The 17,734-nt window shown below is 40.4% G+C and overlaps 1 long non-coding RNA gene across 1 annotated transcript in view; it reads left to right on the forward strand.

Moving 5' to 3' along the window:
- Positions 1-17,196, forward strand: part of LOC111822273 (uncharacterized) — a 21,941-nt gene extending 4,745 nt beyond the window's left edge. Inside the window, exons 2-3 of the long non-coding RNA XR_002825557.1 lie at positions 15,784-16,070; positions 16,881-17,196. This is a non-coding gene — a long non-coding RNA (uncharacterized LOC111822273). The remainder of the gene's footprint in view (positions 1-15,783; positions 16,071-16,880) is intronic.
- The last annotated feature ends 538 nt before the right edge of the window (positions 17,197-17,734 follow it).

Genomic DNA, 17,734 nt, shown 5'->3' on the forward strand with positions numbered 1-17,734 from the left:
TCTCTGTCAGGCCAGTAAGTCTGGTTTTCTTTGTAAGTTAGAATTTTGTTCTACATTTTTCTCCAGCTCTGTCCAGGACCCTCTATTGTGATCCCTGTCAGAGCAGTCAGGGGTGGTAGCCAGGCACCATCGAGTTGTACTAGACTCAGTCTGGTGGAGGCTGTGGTAGTTGTGATCAATTAGTCCTTTGGACTAATCTTTCCCTCGTGTCTTTGGTTTTCTTCATTCTCCCTTGCTCCTGACAGGGTGAGACCAATGGAGTATCTTAGATGGCCACTCACATGCTTTTAAGACCCCACATGTTACTCACCAAAGTAGCATATAGAACATTTTCTTTATAAACTATGCTATGTCAATTAAACTAGATGTTCCCTGAGACTATATCCCTAAATCCAGATTTTTGACCTAACAGCTGAAGCATCTCTATCACTTCCATTGTGACAGAAATTAATTTTTCCATATCTGGTTGAAATTCTTTGTTGATAGCTGTAAAAGGTTCAAATACATCTATGCCACAAGTTTGACTTCTTAGGTCACAAAATGACAACATTTCTTCATAAATTTAGAAGTCCTTTGAGCCAAAACAGATCCAAAATATTAATTGGGCATAACTTATCTAAAGCTAAAGAAAAGTAATCACAATTTTTCAAAAGTTGAATCAATCAATCTTTAATATTCTTAGAAAGAGCTTGTATTCCGCAGGCAAATGTTTGGTGGCTTAATCGAAGACATTTTATTTTTTGTAAAATATCATTTTTACTCTTTTCCTAATAATTTTCTGACAAAATTTCTGTAACTGAAACAATTTCTTTTACCATGTGTCCATTTAAAAATGGATTTCTTTTTTTGTGCTAGAATCCAAACCATTTTATAGCTGGCTAAAGTTACAGGAGCCCTGGTGGCACAATGGTTAAGCACTCTGCTGCTAACTGAAAGGTCAGAGGTTCAAACTCACCACCTACTCTGTGGGAGAAAGATGTAGCAGTCTGCTTCTGCAAAGATTTACAGCCTCGGAAACCCTATGGGGCAGTTCTACTCTGTTCTATAGGGTCCTATGAGTCAGAATCTACTTGACAACAATGGGTAAAGTTACAAAAAGGAGCCCTGGTGGCACAGTGGTTAAGCACTCAGCTGCTAACCAAAAGGTCGGTGGTTTGAACCCACCAGCCACTCTGGGGGAGAAAGATGTGGGCAGTCTGCTTTGGCAAAGGTTACAGCCTTGGAAACCCTTTGGGGCAGTTCTGCTCTGACATACAGGGGAACTCTGAGTTGGAATCCACTCGACAGCAACCAGTACAGGTGAAGTTACAAGCTTGGATCCTGTTAAAAATAATTTTAAAAAATTTTGTTGGATATTTAATTCTGGTTTCAGGAAACTAATTTTATCTATTCCCATAAACATCACAGGCCCATAAAGCAAACAATAATACGCGTAGCTCAACCATGTATATGAAACTAAATGGGCATGCCAGCCCAGGGGCAAGGATGAGAAGGCAGGAAGAGACAGCAAAGCTGGATGAATGAAAGTGGGGAACCCAAGGTCAAGAAGGGGAGAGTGTTGACATGTCGTGGGGTTGGTAACCAATGTCACAAAACAATAAGTGTATTAATTTTTTAATGAGAAGCTAGTTTGTTCTGTAAGCTTTCACCTAAAACCCAATTTAAAAGAAAAACTATTATCCTGGTATAATCATTAAACCTAAAACCTCAAATCAAAACTATCCCCTGAAATCTTATTTGAACCAAACAATAGTTTAACATAATTAGTATAGTAAAGTATGTCTGCCTTGAGCATTGTGCTCTTTCAAAGAATTATCTATGTGGGGTCAAATTTACAATAGCAACTTGAAAGTTTGGATGAGAAGCTTAGGGGGCAGTGAGTTTATGTTAATGATGGAGGAATAATTTGGAAAACTATAGTGAGAATGGGAGCCCTGGTGGTTCAGTGGTTAAGAACTTGGCTGCTAACCAAAAAGTGAGCAGTTCAAATCCACCAGCTGCTCCTTAGAAACCCTGTGGGGCAGTTCTACTCTGTCCTACATGGTCACTATGAGTCGGAATCGACTTGATGGCAATGGGTTTTATAGTCAGAATGGTTGCAGAACTTGAAGAATGTAATCAGTGTCATTGAATTGTACATGTAGAAATCGTTGAAATGATGTATCTTTTACTAGGCATATTTTCACCAAAAAAATTAAATTAAAAAATGAACAAAAGGAAAATAAAATCTATAAAGAACAACAACCAAAAAAAAAAAAGAACAGAAACAACATAAATTCTTAAAAAAAAAAAAAAAGCAAATAGCCACTCTGAATGATGATTTTTTTTTTGTCTTAGATAAATGACTTTCCAAAAAAAATCTACAAACTAGCAGAATATATTATGCAAGCAATGGCATCAATTATTTTTGAAAATAACACAAAATAGTGGAGGAACTAGAAATGAGCCAAAATTCTCTTTTCAAATAGGAGAAGGTAGATTCTGCAGACAATCAGATTAAATAAGTTTAATAGCCATCTTAAGCAACATTCTGATATGAATGAGCTTTTACAAAATGAACCGATGATCACCACGAGAAATTTTGCAATCGTATGGAACAATCTGTGCCTTACCCCACTTCCTGTTTTGATAAGCTTATGAGACTGGTGGTAATGCCACAGATGTCTGCATTTCATCAAAGCATCTGACAACGCCTCTCACTGTATCTTTGTGGCAATGTGGACAGAAACAGGTTGGGCAATGGTATATGTGGCATTAATCTGTATCTGGATAGTCAATCCAACTTGATAAATGTTAAGCAGGTTCTTTGTGCCTTGCCGAGGATTTTAACAATGTCTTTAAAGAAATGATGCCTCATGGTCTGATTTCAGATCTGTCCTTTGCAATGTTTAAATGACTATAATTAAGAATGAATTCGCTGAAGACACTGCTCATCATTTTTATAGATGGCAGAACTCCGGAACTGATAGCCAGAAAGTTAGATAATAGTATTAGAATTCAAGATCTCAACAGGTGAAATCTCAGCAAGGCACAAAATAGCTCAAGAAAGGAATTACAGAGATGTGACTTTGTAGCGTAACCTGTGTCTACCTGGCCATACCAGGTTGGAGTGGAAGCAGATAGCCAGGTCTTTCTCCCACAGAGCTGCTGGGTAGATTCAAACCCCCAACCTTACAATTAGCGACTGAGCACTTAACCATTGCACCACCAGAACTCTAGACCCCTGCAAATCCTTTCCCCTGGACAATCCCCAGCCTGGCTCCCCCACTGATCTCGCATTGCTGCCTTGTGGCCCCCGCTCCTGCTGGTGGGTGATGGTTGTGGCTGTTGATGCCACTCCTACCTTGGCACAGTCCCCACAGCTCCTCTGTCCCACTGCTGCCCTACCTCACTCAGGTTGTGGGAAGGCATCTTCTCGCACCAGAGTTAGTAAGTGCTCATTTCCACTGCGCCATGCAGAACAGTGATCTCCAGATGTAACAACATCCTTCTTGCTGAGGAAGAGACAGTTTCCAGCCCAGAGGAGAGAAGTGGAAGTTGCAGGAATCTATCTGTCCTTTCACATCTGCTTTGCCATCTCTCTGCATTGTCCCAACTGCTAATATTGGAGTTATCCGGGATCTTCTCATCACTGTTTACACTCCCCATCTAATGACATCCACAAGCCTATAGCTCACAAATTCACATCTCTAGTCCATACTCCAACCTCAGGTTTGTTTCTTTTTCTTCTTATGGCTTACCACCACCTGCCATAGTATATGTCTTTTATTTGTTTAGTCTTTGCCGCACTAGATGGTAAGTCGCATGACAGCAAGGACTTTGTATCCTCAGTACATAGAACGGTGCCTGGAACATAGTAGACACTCCTAAATATTTGTTAAGTGAATGAATGAATGAAAATTTTAGTTCAATATGTACCGCTTCCTAACCACAAAAAGTGTTCAAAATGGAAAGGACTTCCCCAAGAAGCATTAGGGTTCCTATGACTGAAGATATCTCCTCGTCAGGGATATTGGGTAATACATTCAGCTGGTAACCAGAAGCAGGGAAGGAGCCAGAAGAGTTCTATATTTTCATGAATTGTGACTATTATAGGATTAAAGGTACAAATGTATTTGGATTTGTCGTAAGCATAACGGATCTCTCTCTCCATCCTCTAATTCTTTCTCTTCCCATATGTGTGATATTTCTCTCACTCTCTCTCTCTCACACACACACACACACACACACACACAAAGGTATTTATATAACCCAGATGGTACCTGGAGCTCCTCTTTCTCTTGAGATTTAGATTACCTTGAACCCCAAGTTACGGCCCAGAGATGTCCAAGGTGTTTAGGAATTTCTAGAAACTTATGCGGTGTCATGATCCCCTATGCCTCAAGAATCCTGCATCTACACATGTTATGTCTGTCCAACAAGCATCAACCTAGGTGTGAAATTCAGCCTCTTCATTTTTTTTCCACCAATCTAAGTACATAGATGTTACAGAATCGCTGGGGTCAATCACAGCACCTACTACTGCACATAATGACTTAGGCATATCTACGAAGTACTCTGCAGATTCCCCTCCTCCAGTTCTCCACCCACCCTCCTCCTCCTCTCACCTCCATCCCTCCCTCTGTCCCTCCCCTCTCCTCTCCTCCCCAGAGCTCCCCTTTCCTCATCTTTCCCTTCACACTGAAGAATACCAAATTCCTTTCCTCTGTAAAGCATTGATCCAATCTACGCGCAGGCCCTTAGTATCCACAGTCTGCACCAAAATCTACCTACCAAAATGCCTTTGCTCCAAACAAAGATTATTCATTATTTACAAAGAATTCTGGTGCAAAGTGTTATATAGGGTGTTTTTTTTAATTGCTTCTTGTTGCATATTTTGAGTTCTTTCTATATGCCAGAACTTACTAAGGTTTAATTTTTACCCTTTAGCCTGAATTGACATTAAGGAACCTAATGCTAGAATTAGTCAATATATGGTTGTGTGCTCTTATTTAGAATAGTCAGCCTTTTAGACATGAACAAAGATCTGATCATTTTAATTTTCTAGGTAAGTGGGAATTAAGTGGCTTATTTTCTTACAGATGGGAATAACTCCAATTCCCTTCTCCCCCATGTGAACAGTTTTTAAAATAGTTTTATTGTCTTTTCTGATTATAACATTAACACACATACTTATAAAAATCAGAAAATACAGAAAATGAAGATGATGATGACAGCTAATATTTTTGAGTACTTATTGGATGCTTTACTGATATTAATATGTTGAATCCTCACATTACCCATGAGGTAGCAAGTATCATTGCCTCCATTTTGCTGTTGATGAAACTGAGAGTCATAGAGACTTTTGGTTTCTTTCTCAAGGTCACACAGCAAAAAAATTAAGATAACAAATGATTATGTCATCCAGAGACAATGACTATTTCAGTGAGTGTTTTTCCAGGGTTTTCCCTATAATTAATTTCTTAGCTAGAATTATATTAAATCACTATTTTGTAACCTGTAATCATATTGTGAAACCCTGGTGGTGTAGTGGTTAAGCATTCAGCTGTTAACCGAAAGGTCAGCAGTTGGAATCTACCAGCTGCTCCTTGGAAGCCCCATGAGGCAGTTCTACTCAGTCCTATAGGGTCGCTACGAGTCAGAATTGACTGGACGGCAATGGGTGTTAATCATATTTCATGGATTTTTAGTTTAATCATATTGCATGTATAGCTTTCCATGCCAACAAATACAAACTGCACCATCATTTTTAATAGCTCCACTATATGGAGAAACCATAATGTAGCCAAGCCCCTTTTGTCAAACATTGTTCCCAGTGTTTTATTATTTTGAACAACATTGAGATGAACATCTTATCTATTCATTTTTGTTTTCCCTTGTCTGATATTTTTCCTGGGTACAAATTTCAAAAAGCATTGTCACTGAGCCTAAGAGTTTACATTGTTGTTGTTGCTAGATGCCGTCAAGTCGGTTCCGACTCTTAGCAACCCTATAGGACAGAGTGGATCTGCCCCATAAGGTTTCCAAGGAGCGCTTGGTGGATTAAACTGCTGACCTTTTGGTTAGCAGCCGTAGCTCTTAGCCACTGTGCCACCAGGGCTCCAAGAGTATACATACATTAGGCCATTTTAATATATTTGAGAGGCTGAAGAGGGGTTCTCCTTATTGATTTTTTTTTTTTTTAGTATGTATTGTGTTTCTTTATATTATTTTCTGGATTGAACATTAATAACAAAATTTATGATTAAATGTTTCCCAAATAAAATGTTACCAGTTGACTTTGCAAAAATAAACGCTCACTGGGCTTTGCATGGTTTGTCACACTTGTTGGAGACAGTGAACTTTTGGTTAGTGGTGTTATGAGCACCTTCTGGTGGTAAGAAAGCAAAAATTGGCAGAGATAGTTCAATTTTTTTTTTAAGTAAAAAAAAAACACAAACATAATTTAGTGCTTCGTGGAATTTTTACTTTTCTTTCCTTTTAGTAACATAGTCACAAAGACCATGAAATGCCAAAAAAGAAAAGAAAATATTTTGAAGTCAATTCAGAGCATGAGTTCATCAGAAGCATGACACCATGTACTGTAGTTTAGTTACAAAAGGGCAAGATATTTCAGGGAATTTTAGGTGCTTTTTTTTTTTAATGTTAACTTTTCACAGTGTCTCAGATTTTTAAACACCTACTTGAACTGAAATTGTTTTGCGGTTATTTTGTACATAGTCTCCAGCTTAGCATTACATTGACTTGCGTTGGAACAGAAATGCTAATGGGATAGTATTGCACTAAATCACATCCATCTTGTGACAAGAATAGAGATTGTGACATCTCACATTTAGTAACAAAAGAAAGAAAATATGGCCCTCGTTACAGCTGTATCGTTCTATTTCTTCCAATAGAATTCCCTGCCCTGGAATAGTACAGCAGGTCTCTGTTCTTGTATAGTGGTGAGACAGTTTAAAACACCATTATCAAGATTTTCTGTCTGACATGGCTCAGAACTATGGACATAATTAATTTGACATGTTCTTTGCAGAGGAAGTTTTTGTAAGTTTTTCTTTGGAGCTTATCGATGCTGTTGTTGTTAGCTGCCACTGTGAGCCTGTAGACAATGGAACAAAATGCTGCAAGGTCCCCAGTCATTCCCAGTAGCAGACTGGACCATAGTGATGCATAGGATTTTCATTGACTTAATTTCAGAAGTAGATCACCAGGCCTTTCTTCCCTTAGAAGCTTGCTGTTATTGTTGTGTGCCGTTGAGTCGATTCCAACTCACAGTGACCCTATAGGACAGAGTAGGACTGCACCATAGGGTTTCCTAGGCTGAAATCTTTATAGGAGTATATCGCCACATCTTTTCTCCCATGAAGCCACAAGTCAGGGTTTAGAACCAGTTCAAAGAGGTTCAGCCATGGCTGACAGAAACAAGGGATCAGGATTGCATTAAATCTATAGATCACTGTGAGTAGTACTGACCATCTTAACAATACACCGTCTCCTTACTTATTGACATGGTCAGGTTCCAAAGACTAGTTTGTTATGTGAAATTGGCCTTATGTGAAAATAGAGGACGACTACCTCAGATCACAAAATGGAGGATGATTATATCATTATATAACTGCCAAATTACATCATTACATAACTGCCAAACCTGAGTACCATGGCCCAGCCAACTTGCCATGTAACCTTAAAGATCACAGCCAGCGTTCCTCTCGCCTCTCACCTTGGCATTTGTTACTGCCAGATGTGTGTGGTTAATGTACAAATAGTTGGATAGCAGATTTTTTTTTTTTTTTTACTATTGTTGTAAGTGCAAAATGCTGGATAATGAGTCAGTAAGTGAGGGGAAGGTATATTAAGTGTTCCAATCCATAAATATGGAAATCTTTCCATTCAAGTCTTCTTTAATTTGTTTCAGCAATGTCAACAAGTATTTTTTGAGCACATACAAAATGCTAAGCACTTTCGCTAGTTGCTGGGTATATAGTATAGAGGGTTCACAGGATAGTGAGTAAGAAAGACAATAAATAAGTAAGCATTCAGATATGAAGAAAGACATCAGGGTGATGTGAAAGAAAATAAAAGGAGAGGTTGGGAGGGGAACACCTTGGCCCAGTTGTCACCTTCCTCTCTGAAGAAATGACAAATAGCTGAGAGGAAGAATTAAGATCTGGGTCTAGTGGGAGGCCCCAGGGTGTGAAAAACCTTGGCACATCTGAGGAAGTGTAGTTGGAGGGTAGAGAATCGGGAGGAGAAGAGTAGTAGAACAGTAAGGTTTCTCAAACTCGGCACTGTTGACATTTTGGGGGGAGGAGGCTGTTCTCTGCATCACAGTCTATTTAGCAACACCCCTGGCCTTGACCCATTAGATGCCAGGGGCATCAATCCCCAGCCCCCTCGGTTGTGACAACCAAACAAATGTCTCCAGACATGGCCAAATATCCCCTGGAAGCGGGGAGGCAATGTTGCCCTAATTGAGAAGCTCTGGGCTAGAGGTTCAGGTGGAGCAAGTCAAGCCAGGACTTGGAGACCATGGTAAGGTGCCTGGACATTGTTTTGCACGCAATGGGAAACCATGGGAAATTCCAAACAGGAAAATTCCGTGACCCAAATGGCAGTGTACATTATTGTTGAATGTTTCTTTCCAAAGTTATTGAACAATTGTGGCCACTGCTAGTTTGACTAGAATCTGCCAGTTCCCCTTTATCCTCAGCCTGTGCTTCCTTGCATCCAAATCTCATCCTGGGTCTGCCCCCGAGGTAACGTCTGCTGGATCCGACAACAGCCACCAATAATACAGATTTGAGCAAGGCAGCGTGGGAAGAACATGCACTGAAACACACTTTGCTCATCTGCACCGTGGGGATACCACCCATCGCATAGGGCTGCTGTGAAATGAAATAAGACCCGTGACGTGCCTGGCATAGAGTCTAGGCACTGCAGCACTGTGCAAATCTTAGAAAGATGTAGAACAAGATACCTCTTGTGGCAGACGTGGAGGTGTGCTCCTCAGATCTCTCTTCAAGAAAAAACTTGCCGTTCAGCTGCAGAGTGTGCCGTGAGCTGACAGCCTCCAGCTGTTACTGCCTTCCGGCTCAGCACATTGTAGCCAAGGTCATAATGTTTCTGGGGAGCAACTGAACAGGGAGTGGGTATGAGGGCCTGGCCGTTCCGGCCAAATTCAGGACTCCTCTAGCAGGTAATCGTGCTCCAGAGCTCCCTGCTGGGTTGGCAGAGACTTTGCCAGATCTGCAATGTGGTTTGAGGCTCCCCTTACCCAATACCGCCTCCCCAGTCCCTTTTGCTTTTCATAGACCTCACTTCCCAATAAACCTCTTGCCCTCCTAATGCTGTATTAACATCCTCTTCCCAAATGACCCAGCTGACACACCTCTCTACCCATTGCTTTGCCCTCCGCCTGGAATTCTTTCCTTCTGTGCCCTCCAAATTTCTGTTGTCCTATCAAGTCCAATGTCATTTTCTTTGCAGAATTTTCAGAAAACTCTTACAAAGAAGGGGAAAAAAAACAGTTGCCATCGACTTGATTCCAACTCATAGTGACCTCATGTGTGTCAGAGGAGAACTCTGCTCCATAGGGTTTTCAATGGCTGATTTTTCAGAAGTAGATCACCAGACCTTTCTTCTGAGGCACCTGTGGGTGAATTGAGCCTCCAACTTTTGGGTTAGCACTACCCAGGGACTCCACAGGAAAGGGGAAGGAATGAATATTTATTGAGCACCTACTAGGGACTGGGGACTGTATAAGTAATTTCTATATAAAAACCAGAAAACAAAATCCACTGCCGTTGAGTCGATTCCGACTCATAGCGACCCTAGAGGAGGGAGTAGAACTGCTCCATAAGATTTCCAAGGAGCAGCTGGTGGATTTGAACTCCCGACCTTTTGGTTAGCAGCCGAGCTCTTAACTACTGTGTCACCATTCACTCCGAATTTTCACACTAGCCTGGAAGGTAGGGATTAGCATGACTGTTTTGTAGATAAAAGCTCAGTGCTACAGCAATCTGTATTCCAGGATTATTTTTCATTTCTCTCTCACCAAAGACCCTATTTATTTTATTATGTTGTTGTTGTTAGGAGCCATTGAGTGGATTCCGACTCATAGCGACCCCTTGTGACAGAATGGACCACCCCATAATGTTTTCTTGGCTGTAATCTTTATGGAAATAGATCATTAGGCCTTTCTCCCACAGAGTCACTGGGTGGGTTCAAACTGCCACCCTTTCAGTTAGCAGTCAAGCGCTTAACCTTTTGTGCAACCAGGGCTCCTTACTTTCGCTATACAACTATGCATTTAATGTATTGTATTGTACTTTATCTTTTTGTATGTCTAGTTCTTTTTCTTTTTGATTTTTTTTTAATTGTACTTTGGATGAATGTTTACAGAACTAATAGTTTCTCATTAAACAGTCAGTACACATATTGTTTTATGACATTGGTTAACAACCCCACAACATGTCAACACTCTCCCTTCTCGACCTTGGAGGGACCTTTTTTTTTTTCCTGTGAAAATATACATAGTCAAAATCACACCATTTTAAAAGTTTTTACATGTACAATTCAGTGACATCGATTACATTCTTCCAATTGTGCTGCTATTCTCACTATTCTTTTCCAAATTATTCCATCACCATTGTCTTCAACTCACTGCCCCCTAAGCTTCGCATCAGACCTTTGAAGTTGCTGTTATCAATTTGATCTCACGTAGATAATTGTTTTTTTTTTTGTACCTTAGATGAAGGTTTACAGAACAAATAGTTTCTCATTAAACAGTACACATATTGCCATATGACAATGGTTAACAACCCCACAACATGTCAACACTGTCCCTTCTCAACCTTGGGTTCCTTTTACCAGCTTTCCTGTCCCCTCTTGCCTTCTAGTCCTTGTACCTGGATTGCTGTGCCGCATTAGTCCAGTTTTGTTTTATGGTGCTGTCCAATCCCTTGCTGAACGGTGAACCTCGGGAGTGACTTCACCACCGCGCTAAAAGGGTGTCCAGGGGCCATGCTCTTGGGGTTTCTCCAGTCTGTCAGGCCAGTAAATCTGGTCTTTTTTTGTGAGTTAGAATTTGTTCTACATCCTTCTCCAGCTCTGTCCAGAACACTGTGTTGTGATCCCGGTCAGAGCAGTCAGCGGTAGCTGGGAACCATCTAGCTGTACTGGACTCAGTCTGGTGGAGGCCTTGGTAACTGTGGTCCATTAGTCCTTTGTATCAATCTTTTTCTTTTATCCTGTTCTCTTCATTCCCCCTTGCTCCCAAAGGGGTGAGACCAGTGGGGTATCTTACGTGGCTGCTAACAGGCTTTTAAGACCCCAGACACTACTCACCAAGGTAGAACGTAGAACATTGTCTTTGTAAACTGTGTTATGCCAATTGACCTAGATGTTCTCCAAGACCTGTATGTCTAGTTTTTGAGAGAGGAAACCATGCTTTATTTGTCTTTACAGACAAATATAGAGCCTGGCTCCATGTAATGTACACATATAAATGCTTAGTGAATGAATGAACGGTAGCCAGGTTGGAGTTACTCTACTTCTAGGTGAAAAGATGCATTTTGAATAATTATTAAAATGCATGAGAATATGAGTAACACAGGGCCATATGTAGCAGAGCCACTCTGGTGCTGTTAAGTGCTAGCATTAGATAAAATGGAAACTGCTTGGTTCCATGGAGCAATAATAAGATTTGCACCTAGGAGACTGCAAGTGGCTTTTCAGATGTAAAAAGTTCTGTCACTTACAAAGAGAGAGGAAAAAAAAAAAAAGGCCAGGTCAGTAGGGCCTGAAGCCAAATGGAGAAGAAGATTAGGCTTAAGAATCAGCGTGGTAGACCTAACTGATTTGCAGAAAGCCAAGGAGTCTTATAGCTTCTCCAGGAGTGAGAGGTAAATGTCAGGGTAGGGAAGGGTTTTCCAGGTCAGCTAGAGCAGACCGGGGAGTGAGATCACTGTAGTGGCTGGAGTTCATGAGTTGGGTGGAGGTGTTAGGTCTCTGCTGCAGAAAATTCATGGAGGAAAACAGAAACAGACTAAGAAGCTCTGTTTCTAGGAGGTGAAGTAGATAAGGGACAAGGGAAGGTGGTGTTCCTCTACCCTCACACCATAACCATGAGAGAGCAGAGTCATTTCCTAGCTAGAGCCCTGAGGCTGAGTACTAGCATGCTTACGGATTTGGATGAAGGGACAAGTTTTAACACAGAGCTATAGTAGTAGAAGCTGCCAACTTACCGAGGTTAAAAATCAAAGGTGACAAACACTAATGCCTATAGAGATCGGGTAGATGCCATGAAAAGGCAAAGTGGTCTGGCTGTAAGAGTCTTTTATTCCAACATGGTCAATTATTTTATTTCAGTCTTTGTATGCAACTGACACATAGCGGCATAGGGAGTAATAGGACATGGTGGGAACTAGGGTCAGGAGTAGCATGCATGGCCCATCTAAAGGCTCTGCCATTGTCACCAGCTGAGGATGTGCATCCAGTGTTGCCAGGTCTTTCAGGTTTTGAAGAAAGCTAGAAACCCACATTTTCATGAGAAAACTTCTGATTTTCAAATGTTCAATCAGAGAAAATGAGAATTTAAAACCCCAGGTAGACAAAAAAAATTCTTTGGGCTGAGTTCAGTCTGTACAATACTAATTTCTAAACTGCCAAGATCTGTAGATTCTAGGATATAGGAAGGAATAAAAAATGGAAAGTTTTACATGGGATGGTAAGAAAGGGCAAGATTAAGCCAAGGCATGATTTAACGAAGATGCATAGATTTTTAGAGTAAGTACAAACTGAACCAGAATCTAATGTCACCGGGACTTAGAAACATGGAATTTTAGACCTGCAGGAAACTACTGTGTTCCCACCCTCATAATGGGTTTTAGGGCAGGAGTCAGCAAACTAAGGCCCACGGGCCAAATCCAGTTCACCATCTGTATTTGTACAGCCCCGGAGCGAAGAATGGTTTTTACATTTTTAAATGCTTGAGAAAAAAATTAAAAGAAGATGAAATATTTTGTGACACGTGAAAATTATATGAAACTCAAATTTAAGTGTCTATAATTAAAATTTTATTGAAATAATAGCCATGCTCGTTTATCCAAGTATTTTCTACGGCTACTTTCATGCTAGAACGGCAGAGTTGAGGAGTTGCGATGAAAATCATGTGGCCTAGACTTACTGCACCAGTAGAAACTAGATAAACCTCTGAGACTATCACCCTGAGATATTCTTTAAACTTGGAACTCAAACCACTCTCAGAGATCACCCTTCTGCCAAATGACAGATTCGCCCATAAAATAAATAATATCACCTGTAAGTACTGTGTTCCTCAAAATAATTATCTAGATGAAACCAAATAGTAAACATTTACCCTAGACCAAAAATGAGAAGAGAAGGCTGAGGGGGACAGGGAAGCTAGACTAACAGAAACAGAACAACTAAAATAGAAATAACCAGAATACTGATACATTGTGAAGAATGTAACCAAAGTCACTGAACAATATGTATAGAAATTGTTAAATGAGAACCTAACTTCCTGTATAAACTTTCACCAAAAACACAATAAAATATTTTTTAAAAAAATCATATGGCCTGCAAGACATAAAATATTACTGTCTGGCTCTTTCTAGAAAAAGTTTGTAGACTCCTTACCTAGGGTATCATTGCTGGTTTGTGGAAATCATGTTCTTGAATTTCGTATTTTCTTTTATATAACTTTTATATAAATATATGAAATTTATATATATGATAGATAGATAACACATACTTATATATGTATGTATTACCAAGTAGATTATAATTCGTATTTAGTTTGTTCATAAATAGCAACATTTTCCTACTAAGGCTGATTATGGGACTGTCAGTTCCCCAGTGAAACTGGAAGGATTCAGGAGCCGGCAGATCTGAATTTTATTTCAGTGACCTTAGTCAGTTCACCTAAACCCTATGGATCTCAATTTCATTGGCCTGAAATTTGGAAGTTGGAATAGAACAAATAATATCTAAGATTACTTTCAAAGAGAAAATATGGTGATTCTCAACCATCTAACATTTTAGAAGGTTGTTAGGGAATGAAGGTAGAACCATTAGAGAGCCGGATTAGGGAGGTTTAGGCATGTGTGCTTTGACAGGCATACGTGATCTGAGATGGAGCCACCACCTTTCACCGGACCGTTCAGATGCTGGAGGATCTGGAGCACAGATACAAGTAAACATCGCCATCTAGTGGCAACTCCCTTGAATTCACCTGTCCAGCCATGCATCCATGCATCTATCCATCCATCCATCCGTCCGCAAGTGTCTACTATGTGCCAGAAGGAGCCTTGGTGGTGCAGTGGTTAAGCGCTTAGCTGCTAACCAAAAGTTAGCAGATCTAACCCACCAGCTGCTCCACAGGAAAAGTGGCAGTCAGCTTCTGTAAAGATTACAGTCTTGGCATAACATAGTTTATAAAGAAAATGTTCTACATTCTACCTTGGTGAGTAGTGTCTGGGGTCTTAACAGCCTGTAAGCGGCCATCGAAGATGCTCCACTGGTCTCACCACTTCAGGAGCAAGAGAGAATGAAGAAAACTAAAGACTCAAGGGAAAGATTAGTCCAAAGGACTAATGGACCACAACTACTGTGGCCTCCACCAGACTGAGTCCAGTACAACTAGATGGTGCCCGGCTACCACCACTGACTGCTCCAACAGGGATCACAACAGAGGCTCCCAGACAGAGCTGGAGAGAAGTGTAGAACAAAATTCTAACTCACAAAAGAAGACCAGACTTACTGGCCTGACAGAGACTGGAGAAACCTCGAGAGTACGGCCCCTGGACACACTTTTAGCTTGGTAATGAAGTCACTCCCAAGGTTCACCCTTCAGTCAAAGATTAGACAGGCCCATAAAACAAAACGAGACTAATGGGGCACAACAGCCCAGGGACAAGGATTGGAAGGCAGGAGGGGACAGGAAAGCTGATACTAGGGAACCCAAGGTCGAGAAGGGAGAGTGTTGACGTGTCGTGGGGTTGTTAACAATTGTCATAAAACAATATGTGTACTAACTGTTTAATGAGCAGCTAGTATGTTCTGTAAACCTTCATCTAAAGTACATTTAAAAAAATTTTTTTTTAAAATTACAGCCTTGGAAACCTTCTGGGTCAGTTCTATTCTGTCCTATAAAGTCACTATGAGTCTGAATCAACTCGACAGCAATGGGCTTAGCTTTGTTTTGTTTGTTTTGAGTCAGAATTGAGGGGTTTGGTTTTTTGGTTACTATGTGCCAATACTATATAACGGTGAACAGTGAACGAGAGAGATCCTAAAGTGTCAGTCCCTGTGGAACCTGAGTTCTAATGGGGAAACATACAAGCCCGAAGTCCCACAGTGATAGTCTAGCTCTCAGTAATTGATTTTGTTCAGATGTCCCAAACTTGGAGGCCAAAAACAAAGATAATACACTAAGCTACTTGCTCATTTAAAAAAAAAAAAGTGAAAAATTTATCTTTTCATGGAGAGGAGATGGACACATTACATGTTGGGTAAAGCAGCTTCTGAAATAAGCCAGCTTAAAAGTTCATTTTTATGGTATTTTTAAATACTCTCTATCACTTCAAGTATTTTTCTTTTTTTCAATTTTTAAAATTTATAAGACCATAGCTGATTTTTTTTATAATGTAAGTAAATATTTTTATGCTATTGAACATCATGGAAAAATATAATAAACTACAAATTATACATTTCATTATTAATAAACATGAGATTAAAATGTCTTTTCTTCTTGTAATAAAGGGTCTGACCCCATTTTTGAAGTTTGGCTGCTGACAGTTTTCAAGCCCCACCACTTCCTTCATCCCCTTCTGCTCCACATCTGGGAAAGCCGGTAAGAGTTCTTGATGCTCCCTTCTTTGGTGCTGTGGGACGTTCAGACCACACGACCCCATGGCCAACATGAACTTTCGCCTCAGTTCCACCTGCTGATCACAAGAAAAACCAAGTCAGCCTCCTTTCTCTGCTCTCTCAAGCCATCCTTGGACCTACCTGGGAGCTTCCCTGTTCTTCCTAGAAAGCCTCATTATGTGAGTAACAAACCTTTTCCTGTGCTTCTGTGTGTGTGAGGCATCATCAGTCTCCACATCTGAAAGAAATTTGGGGGGTGGGGTGGTCCATCCTGCCTCTGTGAAGTGACCCCGACAATTCTATTTTTAGAAACAAGCATACATTTGGTATACACGCATATTATACATGATTATAATTAAATACCAATCTGAACATTTCTCTTATAATCTATACAAAACCATTCATTAAAGGCCAAGTAGCAAGAGACAAAGTTTTAAAAGGTTGGAAGATGCCCTTGGCAGGGTGACTTGTGCCTTTATCCTCAGTATCTAAAGAACATTTTAAAAATATAAAAATTTGACCTGAAAGGAAATAGTGTTATATAGATCAGATAGCCCTGATGATCACATGTAAATCAGAAATGTTCGTTACAGTAGATGCATTCGCACGACGGGTGGGCTAAAGGAAACTCCCATTCCTGACGTTACATACCGGAGGTTTTTCATCTCCTTTACATCTTTCCTTCCTGCACACCCAGAGACACCGGAAGGAAATATGTTACCAAAGCAAAAATTATCTTTAGCCCTATTTTACAAAAAAATGCTTCCAACAAATATCATTGTGTTTATTTGAATAAGTCAAAATGCAGTGACAAATATTTGTAAATGTATATGTCAAGAAAGAAGACACCTTCTGTGGCTCCTTCATCTGTAATTTCTTGCTTCCAGGTAGAGAAATGTCAAACTGTCACTTTGGTGTCGATTTTTAAGATAAAAATTGGTCATTTGAGCTTCCATTCTCTTTTGTCTTCTTTATAATCGGGGCTGCAGATTTTCAAGCCAAATAACGGAGAGTAAAAGGAAGAGATCTGAGCAGGAATCCCAGCATCTGCACCAGCTCCACTGGCACCTGCCCTGGCTGTTATAGCTCCACCCTCCTGGAGTTCAGAACAGCTGAACAGAAGGTTTGAATCTTGAAAGCTCACTAACACTCTTAAGAAGGCTTAGTCCCCCTAGCATGTTTAAGTATGCTAATAGTTATCCATAAAATGAAGATTACTTTTAACATCAGGATTGTGTTTTTAATCTATGATTTCAGCATCATGAAAATTAAATAGACAGGCTTTGTCATGAGTTGAGTTGTGTCCCCCCAAAATATCTGTCAGCTTGGCTGGGTCATGATTCCCAGTGTATGATTGTGTAATCTGATGTGATTTCCTTATGTGTTGTAAACTCTACCACTATGATGAGGTTATATGTGATCTCCCTATGTGTTGTAAATTCTATCACTGTGATGAGGTTATACTGATGAGGTTTACAAGATTAGATAGTGTCTTAATGCAATCTCTGTTGAGATATAAAAGACAAAAGTGAGCAGAGACACATGGGAACCTCATACCACCAAGAAAGCAGTGCCGGGAGCAGAGCACGTCCTTTGGACCCGAGGTTCCTGCATGGAGAAGCTCCCAGACCAAGGGAAGATTGATGACAAGGACCTTCCTCCAGAGCTGACAGAGAAAGCATTCCCCTGGAGCTGATGCCCTGAATTTGGACTTGTTGCCTACTGGACTGTGAGAGAATAAACTTCTCCTTGTTAAAGCCATCCATTTGTGGTATTTCTGTTAGAGCAGCACTAGATGACTAAGACAGGCTTATTAATAGAAAACATGTGAAAGTAAATAGAA

This window comes from Trichechus manatus, unplaced genomic scaffold, assembly GCF_000243295.1.
Source record: "Trichechus manatus latirostris isolate Lorelei unplaced genomic scaffold, TriManLat1.0 scaffold00148, whole genome shotgun sequence".
In the NCBI taxonomy this organism is placed as follows: domain Eukaryota; kingdom Metazoa; phylum Chordata; class Mammalia; order Sirenia; family Trichechidae; genus Trichechus; species Trichechus manatus.